Consider the following 12,838-nt stretch of genomic DNA (forward strand, 5'->3'; position numbering starts at 1 on the left):
GCAAAGCACCCTGGGGGTCAATCCCCAGTACCAAAACAAAACAAGAAATCCCACGTTGTGATCCCAGCAGACACCAGGGGCTCCCAAGATGGCCCAGACTTCCTGACTCATCAAATATAGTTATGGTGAGGAAGGTGACCTAACTACTGGCCCTCAATCTGATCAGTGTCTCTCAGTGTGAGCTAGTGTGTTTGCATGATTTTAAAAAATAATTTTCTATTGTGAAAGTTAGATATTTATGCTAATTAAGCATGCAAAGATGGTAGATAACCTAAATTTCTACTATTGCTAACAATTTGGGGCATGTCTTAAAGTGTATTCACTAAAACGATTACGGAAGCTTTCAGACAAGTAACTGGAGAGAGGAAGCTGGGTGTGCTGGTGCATGCCTGTACTCCCGGTGACTTGGGATGCAGAGGGAGAGGCATCACGCATTTGAGGCCAGCTGGTCAACTTAACCCGATCCTGTCACCATACACACACAAGACAGCAGGGTTGGTGTGTAGCTCAGAGGCTGAGTTCCTGGGTTCAATCCCCAGTACCACACACACAAAAACAGGAGTGTAGTGCCCCCTCGTGTCTTGTCACCGGCTTCAGCAACTTCACCTGCTGCTGCTCTTATGTTCCCTGGGTGTCTGAACACTGATTCTGGACAGTGCACTGTGAGCGGTGAACGAAGCGTCTCAGGTGCTAGTGTCGCAAAGCCTAGGTACCAATTAACTACTACTTCACACAGGAAGCACTCTTCCGTCAAGTAGCTGCGTTCGGATTTCTCAGTTGTCTTAAAAATCAGTCTCTGATGTATACACCTGTATACCTGTGCATGATAAGGCCCGCTGCACACTGGTGGTGCACGTGCACAGACGGGGGATGGGATAGGATGGGGGAGGAAAAAAAAAAACAGTGGTTAGATGCCACGAAGTAGGTGGCAATGCCTTAACCGTATGCGTGTTGTCAGGCCCGAGGGCCTCTTCCATCCTTGTCAAGGGGAGTGCTAACCTTCTCTCCTTTCATACAACACACGCCACCTTGTGCGGGCGTCCATATTTATGGACCATTGTCCTGAACACCTTTCGCTAATGGTGATTTCCAGCACGCCATTCGCAGAAGCCGCAGATAGACACATCGCGTTGATTACTGGGTCGCTACTATTCACATTTAATCTTTTTTTATTAATTGAACATGAAGGGAGCAAACTTTCCTCCGGCTTTAATGAATTCATAAAGCCAGCCAATCAGGATAAGGGGAACACCGGAAGTCCCAGCGTCCTTCAAAGAAGCCGACTCCCCCGGAAACAAAACAGGTTCGCACTTCTTACCGGGATAGGTCTCGCGGACGGCGGGAAGAGGAACAGAACTCTCTGCGGAAGTGGAAGTGACTGGTAACGAATCAGAGGACGAGTGTCGGAAGATTCCCCTCAACGGACTTCCGGACGAGGCCCACGCGCGGAACTGTCGGTGCCAAGGCGCCCCAGACCGCGGGGCGCGGCCTGCGCATGCTCTGTCTTTTCGCGCATGTCTGCGCTTGCGCCTTACCGCGCCGCCTTTAGCCGAGGGTTCGAGGTTCGATGCAGCGTTGCCTCTGGCTCGCGCGTCCTTTTCCGGACCGGGTTGTCGCTGCGGTGCTGCAATCACCTTCCTGCTGTCGTTCCCACTTCAGGGGCTCAGACTCAGTCTTTTCCTGATAGAAAGGCAGTGAGCCCAAACAGCCTGGCGGTGCCAGCCTGATTTTGTTAAACCACGACGGTGTGTGTGTTCACACGTGCAAACGTGTCCCTACGCGCCACGCACGCACGAGCGTGTGCACTCGTGCACTTGCTTGCACAACATGCGCACACACGTGCTTACGTCCACGTGTGCCCAAGTCCACACACAGGAGAATGCACACTGGCTTGGGTGCGTCCACACACGGACGTTTGCACACAGGAAAGTGCAGACCCACGGGCCCACTGCACGTCTCCGTGCACGTGGAGTGCTAATGGTCCTAGTGTATTTCCCGGAGCTCTTTTGGATGTGTGAGTGCCCAGGTGTGCATGCTCACTAGGACCAACCAACCAATTTGTCTTTTAAGGCAGTTTCTTAGGATTCTTCAGTTTCCCCGCCCTCCAGATGGCCTGGAGCTGGGGCCCTGAAGGACTGGGAGGAAGGAGTGCTTGGTCCGCCCATCTGGGCACTGCCCAGTGGGTAGGGTGGGCAGCGCCTCATTGCCCAGAGTGGTCTGCTGAGGATCTTCAGGGCAAGCACACTGTTAACTAATAGAAAGTACAGGAAGAAGGAAGGTGGAACCAGGGCATGGCCCTAACTGGGCGGCAGCCATGGAGTAGGGGCAGCTCCCCTCAGGCCTCAGGAAGGAGAGCCTGGAGGTTGGAGCAGGACCCGAGTGAACTGCAACCTGAGGCTGGGAATAGCACGCAGGTGGCCCGAGGTCTGGGTGTCACTGCAGCTGGGACTGTGTGGAGGGACGGGCTGCAGCCTGAGCACCAGCCCCATCAGCCTCACATCCTGCCCACCTGCCTGCAGAGGCTCATCTGTCCTGGTCAGACTCACCTGGCCTCAGAGTTTGTTCCAGACCCGAGCTCTGCCATCTTTTACCTGAGTGCCCTGGGGCTGAACGCTAAGCCCTGGCTTCATTTTGGGGTGCCAGTGGCCTGTTGAGTTTAAGAGAGATTCCTCCATCCCTCAGCACTGCCAGGTCCTGCCCTGACCCCTGCTGTGGCCTGGGGAGGGGTTGTACCCAGGGAGAGACCAGGCAGCAGACCCTACACAGAGCACCGCTGGGTGCCGAGGCCGGAGAGGTGCCATCCAGTCTTCTCTGACCTGGCCCCCAGTCCCGCGGGGAAGATGCTGTCAGAAGGAGGAGGCGGGGGCTACCGCGAGAGCTTCCTGCTGTGGGCAGGCACTGGTTTGCAGCCTGTGCCCTCCATCTGTCAGCTTCTCGGCCTGTGACTTGCAGTGGTGGCTTAGGCAGTAGCCCCGGTGCTTGGTTTTCTGGTTCTGGGTGCAGTACATGGGAGGCTTCATTAGGGTCAGGCCTTCCTTTTTTCTTGGGGGCAAGTGGGTCCTTGTGAACCCCAGACCAGGCCCCTCAAGCATCAAGACAGAGTACTGGATTTGTTAAGATGCACTCTCTTGCCCCAGTCTGGATCTGGGGTCCCAGGTCCAGGGATATGAGCTCATGAACCCTGTGGTCCTGGCTTCGTCATGGCCTGTCTTTGGGTGCAGCTGGGGCATTTTCACCTTATTTGGGGACTTAGCAAGAGTGACTCAGGATGAAGGAAGACAACCATAGGGTCTTCACAGAGTCAGGACCAGGCTGGAAGGCCCTGGCAGGCCACCACTCTTTCCTGGGATCCCTGCAGACTGGGAAGGAGCCTTGGGACTGTTTGTCGCCACGTTTACTGAGGCTGCTTTTCTGGTGTCCCTGGTGCCTCTAGACGTTGTGCTCTGCCAAATGCCTTGGGTCCTGTTGACCCCACACTGAGCCTGGTGCCTTGCTGAATGTGGGCCTGGTCAGGGTGGGGTTATCACCTCTAGGCCTGTGGCTTTAGCCTACATGCTGGCTCGCCCACACCTCCATCCCAGGAATCGGGAAGCATGCTGGGAAGGTCCTTGTGCCTGGGTGGGAGGGCGGACGGTACCAGCAGACTGTTCACTGTGGGATTTGTCCTGCCCTTCCCAAGTTATCAGGAAGGTTCCTTGCTGGACCTGAGTCTCCTCCCAAGGGCTGTCCTCAAAGGCTTCTATGTGAAATCAGGAGCTACAGAGAAAGTTCTAGAAGTAAGAAAAGGTGAGGTCACCTTGCTCACCTGAGCTTTCCACATACCAGACATGCAGAGGGCACCTGGCAAGCTGTCGCTGAAGAGGTCGGGATAGGGACCCACCAGCCTGCTCCCAGGAGTTGGGATGGCTAGGGGTTGGCATGGGTTAGCATCCAGACCTGGAGGAGCCCGGCCTGCGTCCACCTTTCCCTTCAGATGTCACAGGTAGAGTCAATAGATAAAACCCAGGATGCCCAGTTTAACTGAAATCTTGGGTGAGCTATTGGTAACTTTTTAGTGCACTCCCCAAATGTTTCAGGGGGCCATTCTCCACTAGAACATTTTTTTACCCCAGGCCACATGTAGTAGTGTGCCCTGTGCATTTATCTGCTAAACTCTGCAGTCATAACGGGAGAGGCATTCTGTCCTTTACCCACAAAGCAGCATTTCCCAACAACTAGTGGTCACTTGTCTCTTGAGGTGCCCGTGGAAAAAGGGAAGAAAACTGTTTGAGAAATTCTCTGTTAAAGAAAATTGCAGAATTCCTTTTTTTCTGTAAAGAAGGGCTGTGGGCTGGTGAAAACCAGGCTTGGGGTGAGGGCTGTCTTGGCCAGTGTATTCCTAGCCTGGTGGGATTGAGTTCTGTGTTCTGGGAAGACAGTGCCTGGAGGACAGAGCACCCAGGGAAGGAGGGCCAGGGAGAGGAAGGGGAAGGCCAGAGGCAGGCTGGAAAGCTCAGTGGTTCACCTTCATTTGGCCTAATCCTGACCAGAGCTTGCAGGGCACCCTCTGGTGGCAGCTTTGGGATTTGCAGGCATAGGTTTGGAGACTGGCCCTACCAGAGCCCAGCCCTGTTCTAGGTGCCTGGGCCCTGGGAAGTGCGGATAGGACATGCATGGAGTGCTTGGCTTCAGGCAGGGGTCTGCATCATTCAAAGCGGAAAGCCGCTTCAGCCTGGTCGCCATGCTCCTCTCCAGGATCTTGTGAGTTTGGGCAGCCTGCATCGCTCAGACCTGGGGTGACCTCTCTGCCCTGGGTCTGGGGAAGAGGGGTGAATCAGTACTCAGGCAGCTGGAGGGAAATCTGAGACCAGTTTGGGCCCCTGATGAGGCCATTTTCCTTCCCCAGGCTCTCTGGGTGGCCCAGGTGGGTTTGCCCTTTGCAACTGGAAGCTGTGGGTGTCATGAGAAAGGAGGGCACCAGAAAGGGCAGGGCAGTGCAGTTGGCTTCTCTGGGTCAATCCTGCAGGCTGGAGACAGGGGTCAGGCTGCAGCTGAGGTTGGGGATCTCCCTGGGAGACACAGCTTCCTGGCAGCACCCGTGGAGTGAGGGCAGGGCTGTCGTAGGGTTGCCTGACCCTCGCCTGCACACCTCCAGCCCACAGACCTCCAGCGCAGCTGGCCTTTCTGAGCTCCTACTAGGTTTCTGGGACAGCAGAGTCAGGCAGCATTCCCAGGAAGAGTGACAGGCCCCAGGGACTCTCTGCCTCTGAAATGGAAGGCCTTGGTGACCTGGGCCGCTCCTGGGGCCATCACGAGCCTTTTGGAGTGACTGCTGGGGCCCATAGGGTCAGCTTCAAGGCCACTGTGAAGGCCGCCATACTGAACCAACAGTCTGTAGAGTCAGTGACCCTGGGCCTTACAGTGGCTGGCAGGCTGCCTGGGTAGTGTTCCTATCCCTAGTCTTTGCTGTCATCTCCTTGGGAAGAGCCCAGGGGTATGGGGTTCCAGTGTCAGGTCTCTGGGCATGAAGGTGTGGGCGTCCGCCAAGGACAGGGACCCCTCTCTGCAGCCCTCTGCTCGGTGATTCCCAGAGCCTCCACCAGGGGGCGGGGCTGTGCCACTCAGGGTTCTGAGGCGCTGGAACAGCCCAGCTGGGCCACAGGCCCTGGGCCTGGGGCTGCCTGTCTCCCCAGCTCCAGGCTCCCCCAGGCTGGGCTCACTTTCTGGCCTCTGTGTGGGCTTAGGCAAGTGGCCTAGTCCCTGCCCTGGCCTGACCACAGAGCTGCAAGTGGCCAGGCTTGGCCGGCCATGGCTGGCTGGTTTTCTGGAGAGAGAATGTGGGACTCTAGTGTTTATGGGATGCCTGAAGGTGACCCCTGGGCTGGTGGGGTCTCAGGCGGCACGCGTGCAGGCTTCTTGGGGGTCCAGGTGCGGGCTGGACACCTCTGCCTCGGCTCTTGCAGGAGTTCATTTTTTCTGTATCACACAGGCACCTGCCGTTCACAGCGGAGCGCGCCAGACCACACAGGAGCCGGGCCAGCTGGGCACCAGCTCCGCGTGGCACCAGGCCGCACTTCTGTGGCCCAGGCGTGTTCGTGGCATGTGGCTGCTCTGTTCCTGGCTTCCAGCGAGTGAGGTGCTCAGAGGCTCTGGCCAGGCGACCGGGAGGAACAGCAGGTGAGCTGTTCTGCCTGCTCCATGTTCTGCACAGGTGGCCTGGCAGAGCGGGGTGGGCAGGGGAGGCTGGACAAGGCCTTTTTAGCCAGTGACCTCCCGGCTTCTCTGTGCATTGAGGGCCTGGAGGCACATCGCGCTTCAGGCTGGTTCAGGCCCTGCTCACTGTCTGTGCACTTCCTTCCCCATGCGTAGCTGGCGCCTCGTCCCCTGTGGCTGCTGAAGGGGCTCCGGGCTGGGTCTGGAATCCTGCTCATCCTCTCCTCGCAGTGTCCGCAGGGCCCCTGGGCTGCATGGTGGTGGAGGCTGGGTTCCCCCTGAGGGATGCCCCGGGCCCCTGGCCAAGCCTGCACAGGGGCGGCCTTTCTGCTACTGCTGGGGGGAGGGTGGTGACCATCCAGGGGATGAAGGCTGTCCTCAGGGACCTCTATTAATAAAGTGACCGCTGACCCCTGGACGTGTGGTGGGGAGGAGGGGACAGCGTTCCCAGGGCCAGCATATGACAGGAGGCCTTTCTTGCCTGACCCAGCTGCCTCTGGAGTGCTCGGTGCTGCCCTGGCCTCTGCTGCTGGACCGGAAGCCCTGCATGGACCCAGCGCAATGGGGCTGCCCTTCCTCTGGGACGTAAACATCTCGTGACCAACTCCCTGGGAGCATCCCAAGGGCCGGGGGTGGGGTCGGGGAGGGACAGAGCCTGGGCCTGCAGGATGATGCAGGATTCAGATACAAGTCCTCTGCCGCCAGGAGCTGGCCCCAGGCTGTTCCAGAGCCTTCTCAGGCTGCCCCACTGTCTGGCTGTGCGTAGGTCCGAGGGACAGCCTGGAGAGGGCTAGGTCCCAGGGCAGCCTGGACAGGGCTAGGTCCCAGGGCAGCCTGCAGAGGGCTGGGTCCCAGGGCAGCCTGCAGAGGGCTGGGTCCCAGGGCAGCCTGGACAGGGCTAGGTCTGAGGGGCAGCCTGCAGAGGGCTAGGTCTGAGGGGCAGCCTGGAGAGGGCTGGGTCCCAGGGCAGCCTGCAGAGGGCTAGGTCTGAGGGGCAGCCTGGAGAGGGCTGGGTCCCAGGGCAGCCTGGACAGGGCTAGGTCTGAGGGGCAGCCTGCAGAGGGCTAGGTCTGAGGGGCAGCCTGCAGAGGGCTAGGTCTGAGGGGCAGCCTGGAGAGGGCTGGGTCCCAGGGCAGCCTGGACAGGGCTAGGTCTGAGGGGCAGCCTGCAGAGGGCTAGGTCTGAGGGGCAGCCTGGAGAGGGCTGGGTCCCAGGGCAGCCTGGACAGGGCTAGGTCTGAGGGGCAGCCTGCAGAGGGCTAGGTCTGAGGGGCAGCCTGGAGAGGGCTAGGTCTGAGGGGCAGCCTGGAGAGGGCTGGGTCCCAGGGCAGCCTGCAGAGGGCTAGGTCTGAGGGGCAGCCTGGAGAGGGCTAGGTCTGAGGGGCAGCCTGCAGAGGGCTAGGTCTGAGGGACAGCCTGGAGAGGGCTAGGTTTGAGGGGCAGCCTGCAGAGGGCTAGGTTTGAGGGGCAGCCTGGAGAGGGCTAGGTCTGAGGGGCAGCCTGCAGAGGGCTGGGTCCCAGGGCAGCCTGCAGAGGGCTAGGTCTGAGGGGCAGCCTGGAGAGGGCTGGGTCCCAGGGCAGCCTGGACAGGGCTAGGTCTGAGGGGCAGCCTGCAGAGGGCTAGGTCTGAGGGGCAGCCTGGAGAGGGCTGGGTCCCAGGGCAGCCTGCAGAGGGCTGGGTCCCAGGGCAGCCTGCAGAGGGCTAGGTCTGAGGGGCAGCCTGGAGAGGGCTGGGTCCCAGGGCAGCCTGGACAGGGCTAGGTCTGAGGGGCAGCCTGGAGAGGGCTAGGTCTGAGGGGCAGCCTGCAGAGGGCTGGGTCCCAGGGCAGCCTGCAGAGGGCTAGGTCTGAGGGGCAGCCTGGAGAGGGCTAGGTCTGAGGGGCAGCCTGCAGAGGGCTAGGTCTGAGGGACAGCCTGGAGAGGGCTAGGTCTGAGGGGCAGCCTGCAGAGGGCTAGGTTTGAGGGGCAGCCTGGAGAGGGCTAGGTCTGAGGGGCAGCCTGGAGAGGGCTAGGTCTGAGGGACAGCCTGGAGAGGGCTAGGTCTGAGGGGCAGCCTGCAGAGGGCTGGGTCCCAGGGCAGCCTGCAGAGGGCTGGGTCCCAGGGCAGCCTGGACAGGGCTAGGTCTGAGGGACAGCCTGGAGAGGGCTAGGTCTGAGGGGCAGCCTGCAGAGGGCTGGGTCCCAGGGCAGCCTGCAGAGGGCTAGGTTTGAGGGGCAGCCTGGACAGGGCTAGGTCTGAGGGGCAGCCTGGAGAGGGCTAGGTCTGAGGGGCAGCCTGGAGAGGGCTAGGTTTGAGGGGCAGCCTGCAGAGGGCTAGGTTTGAGGGGCAGCCTGGAGAGGGCTAGGTCTGAGGGGCAGCCTGGAGAGGGCTAGGTCTGAGGGACAGCCTGGAGAGGGCTAGGTTTGAGGGGCAGCCTGCAGAGGGCTAGGTTTGAGGGACAGCCTGGAGAGGGCTGGGTCCCAGGGCGGCCTGCAGAGGGCTGGGTCCCAGGGCAGCCTGCAGAGGGCTGGGTCCCAGGGCAGCCTGCAGAGGGCTGGGTCCCAGGGCAGCCTGCAGAGGGCTGGGTCCCAGGGCAGCCTGCAGAGGGCTAGGTCTGAGGGGTAGCCTGCAGAGGGCTCCTACTCCCATTCTCTTAGTTGTCTCCATGGGCGTTTGTGGAGGTATGCGGGGGACAGGTGAAGGCTTCTCCCCACTGGGGCTGGAGAGGCGGGAGGGCCACATGGGGCAGCACTGACTGTCTCGTTCTGGTGAGCTCTTGGGGTTCCCTTGGCCAAGGTTCTGGGGCCTCCAGGGGGACTGAGGGATGGTGAGCAGTCACCTTGGGGACAATGGGCTGTGTCACCACGAGGGCGGGAGAAGCCCAGAGCACAGACAGGCCAACTCCCAGCAGGGACCCTGCGCTCGCTGGTGTGGAAAGGCTGCCGGTTCCTGTGGTGACGCCTTGGGCCCTTGACTGCCGCCCAGCGCCTGGGCCGTGCTCCGACTTGGGCCGTGGTGCCCGCGTGGGGCTGCTCTCCCTTGGAGGGCATCCCGGCCGTCTCTGGGGCGCAGGTTCTGCCCCGGGCGGCTGGGCCTCCAGCCGGAGCCCTGTCAGTCTCCCGCCCAGCATTCGCAAGGCCCCCAGCCGCCTGCTGGAAGGCCCTCCTCGCCCACAGCGCCGCGTGACGTCCATGCACTCCAGGTCCTTCCTGGGGGCCGCCAACACTCACTCTCAGAGACGAGGCTCCAGGGAATCCAGTGTGACAATGCTGCCACGCAGAACCGCTCAGAAGCAGGGGGCACCAGCCTCCCAGCCAAAGCCACCTCCTGGTGCCGGCTGCACGGCCTTTCTGGCCCTGGGGAGTGGGCCACTGGCTTCTGCTCGTGACAGAGGAGAAACCCAAGTTCAGAGAGGACCCCAGCCAGTGAGGGGTGAGGACGGGTTTGAAGGCAGCTCTGGTGATAGCAAAGGCCAGCCCAGCCCCTGGTTTTTAACAGAACCAAGGTGGTGACCCATGCCAGCAGGAAGCCAGGCCCCTGTCCCAGCACTGGCCAAAACACGGGGCGTTCTCACAGTCGGGGGCTGAGGGCTGGGGTCCTGGGAGTGCTCACTGTGCTCCCCAGACTCCAATCACCATGCCTGGGTCTGGGCTTTCAGGGCGCGTGTGACCAGCACTGCCCTGTGGAGTCGGGAGGCCATGTGCCTGCTGGACTCAGGAGCGGACACAGCTCTCCTCGCCCACGTGTCCATCCCTGGGCAGGGCCAGGGGAGGCTTTCTGGTGGATGGGCATCGTGCTGAGACCACCTAGCTCTGGGGGACACTGGCTCCCCCGCGGGCTGTGGCAGGCATGCACTGTCCCGGGCAGGAGGCCCGCAGCAGCCGTGAAGTCCCCATGTTCAGGGGACACATGCTCACTGAGGGTGCGCACAGGGCTGGCGGAGTCGGCAGCAGACACGGGCTGCTGCCCCGGGCGTCCACCTTGCAGAGCCCCTGGCGCTTCATTGAGGAGGCTGGTGCTCTGCCCAGAGCCCAGAGCCATGTCCACTCTGTCTGCTGCTCTCCAGCCGGCTGCATGCCCCGCAGGACCTCTGGGCCCTGGAGGCGGGAGCTGCGGCCCTGGGGCGTAGCGGGACGTGGGGGGCGTTGGAAACCTGGGCACAGCTCTGATGCCTGGGTCTGGTTCTGAGGGGGTGTGGGAGCCTGGGGCAGCGGGGCAGGGCGCCCCCAGTCACCCTTGATGAGGGAGGCAGGGAGGTCCCTGGACTGGGGACCAGGCCTCCACTGCCCGCACACAGTGTAGAGCGGTGCCCCTGGAGGTGGCCACCCTTCCATGCCCTCTGCTGCCATGGTGGTGAGGGGCAGCGCTGTCCACTCCAGGGGCCGGCTCAATGCCTGCGCGCACCTGAGGCCTGGTGGCCTCCCTGTTGGGGGAGGAGGCTGTGCCGGGCACCAGAGTTGGGGGGTGCACCTTGTGTCGTGTGCCTGGCTCCAGCTGGACTTCCTGTGGACCGTGTGGTCCTGTGATGGTGGGAGTGGTGGTGACCCAGAGGAGGCCTGGACCCTTTCTGCTGGCCCGGCCCATTCTTGGTTCTCCCGTGTGTCCGGACCCTGACCCAGTGACCGTGGCCTTGTCCCGTGGCCAGCAGCCTCTGCTATTTCTGGCTCTGCTGAGCTGGAGCCTGCTCACATCCGTCCACGGCTCCCTGCAGGCACCGTGACAGAGGGCAGAGCCCACGCTGGACCACACGTGCTCCCAGGAGGGCCAGCCTGGGCTGGATGCTGGGGCTGCGGGGACCTGGGGTACAGGCAGGAAGGGCCAGCTGGACTCAGCCCTGCTCTGTTCTGGGCAGCAGCCTGTGCTCTGGGGCTGCACCCAGGCTGGGTGCCGGAGGCCGTAGAAGCTCCCGAGTTTCCAGGGACGGCAAACCAGGTGGCTGCAAGCACAGGGGATCGATTCCCTCCCGGGCCTGGAGGCCCCGGCCCTCGCTCCTCTGGAGCCCCTGCTGGCCCCGCTCCCTGGCCTGGGCTGTGTGGCCCACCCTCCGCTTTGCCTTCCTGTGGCCCCCGCCTGTGTCTCCCCTGCTGTCTCCCATAGACGCCTGCCACCGACTGAGGGCCCAGCCTAGTCCTGGCCGGTCTCCTCTCAGAGTTCTCTGCTTGGTCACACCTGCAAGGACAGTTTTCCACGTAGGGTTGTCTTCAGTTTCCAGGGGGCCTCTCTTCTGGGGGACCACCATTCGGCGCATGGTGCTCTCCAGGTCTCCGTTTGCGCGTCTGTCAGGCGGGGTGTCGTTAGGACGGGGAGCGTGACCCTGTGGGTGAGGGAGGCACTGTGGACACTGGCTGTCCCTCCTGTGCCCCTTCTGGGTGGAGCGGCCCTTCCTGGGAGCCAGGGCTGTGTTGGCCCTGCTCTGTGGCCAGCCCTCTGTGTCCGTGGGAGGTCAGCTCTTGGGGGGACCTGTGGGGAGGCCCCAGCCCTCTTCCCTCTGGTGGACGCCTCGTTCCCGGAACGCAGCTGTGTGCCTGTGTGCGCTGCTGGGTGCGGGGGCTCTCCTGCCTCGGGGGCACCGTCAGCCCGACCGCGGGCCCAGATGGGAGATGGAGGCTGTTGGGTGCCCTCGGGCCTCCTCACCCCTCCTCACCCAGCCTCCCTCATCTCCTCCCTTCTCAGGATCTCTGTCTGTGCTGGCCCTCCACGCTGGCCATATGTCCCTTCCAGACACGCTGGACGTCATCTTCCCACCTCTGCGGGGCCGGAGGTCTCTGTCTGCTGAGCTCGCGGGGCCTTTGGTGCTTGCCTGGTGGGCATAGGCAGAGGCCACGTGGGGCAGGGGGTGCCCAGGGGCTTCACGTCCACAGCCGAGTGTGGGCTCTGCCTGGGAAGAGCCGGGCCGCAGGGGGGCAAAGCAGGAGGGAGGCCGCCCAGGCTGGCTGGGCCGGGCCTGGCCGCGGGCACTGCCGTGAGTGGGCCTGCGAGCAGACAGCCACACACCCGCTGCGCCGGGGCTCCTGCCCGCCTGACCTCTGCAGCCAAGGCCACGCCCTGAGCAGCCCTTGTGGGTCGCCCCATGGGCTCAGTGTCCTCAGAGGAATGGCCACCTCCCAGGGTCCTGCAACTGGACCCAGCCCCAGGCCCTCCCCACGGTGGGGCAGAGCCTGGTGACCAGGCTGCAGGACCTGGCCAGGGTGCCTGGCCCCAGTGCTCTTGCTGTGGGCCTTCAGCAAACAACCGGCCAGTGCCCACCAGTGTGCCTCCTTGCCTGCCCTCCCAGGCTGCTGTCCAGGGCAGGTCTGAGGACCTGTGTCCCATCCTTTGGCTGGCCTTGTCCAGTCTGTAGGTGTGGACCGTGCACCCAGCTGCCCCGGCCCTGCCCTCCTCTGTCAGTAGGGTGACTCCATCCACTCCGGGGACACTCCAGCAGTGGACAAATGCCCAGTGCACGCAGGAGTCCCTAGGGAATGTGGGCAGTGGCCTGGGGTTGGCTTGGGGCAGGTGTGTGCTGCTCTAAGAAGAGGGTGGGGTTCTGGGAAGCGAGCCAGCCCTCACCGGGGCCAGCAGGAGGGTTTTGCAGCAGAAGAGAGGAGATGTCCTGGTGGCCATGTTCCTCAGGGGCTGAGGTGGACGCATGGGCACACTGGCAGGGTTGTAGGCCTTGGAGGGGCTA

At 62.2% G+C, this 12,838-nt stretch overlaps 1 non-coding gene across 1 annotated transcript; it reads right to left on the reverse strand.

Annotated features, from left to right (window-relative positions):
* Nucleotides 1-895: 895 nt before the first annotated feature.
* Nucleotides 896-1,021, reverse strand: LOC124965060 (U6atac minor spliceosomal RNA). Its single transcript, XR_007105071.1, has one exon. It is a non-coding gene; the product is annotated as a U6atac minor spliceosomal RNA (small nuclear RNA).
* Between the last annotated feature and the right edge of the window lie 11,817 nt (nucleotides 1,022-12,838).

This window comes from Sciurus carolinensis, chromosome 14 (assembly GCF_902686445.1).
Source record: "Sciurus carolinensis chromosome 14, mSciCar1.2, whole genome shotgun sequence".
Lineage (NCBI taxonomy): Eukaryota > Metazoa > Chordata > Mammalia > Rodentia > Sciuridae > Sciurus > Sciurus carolinensis.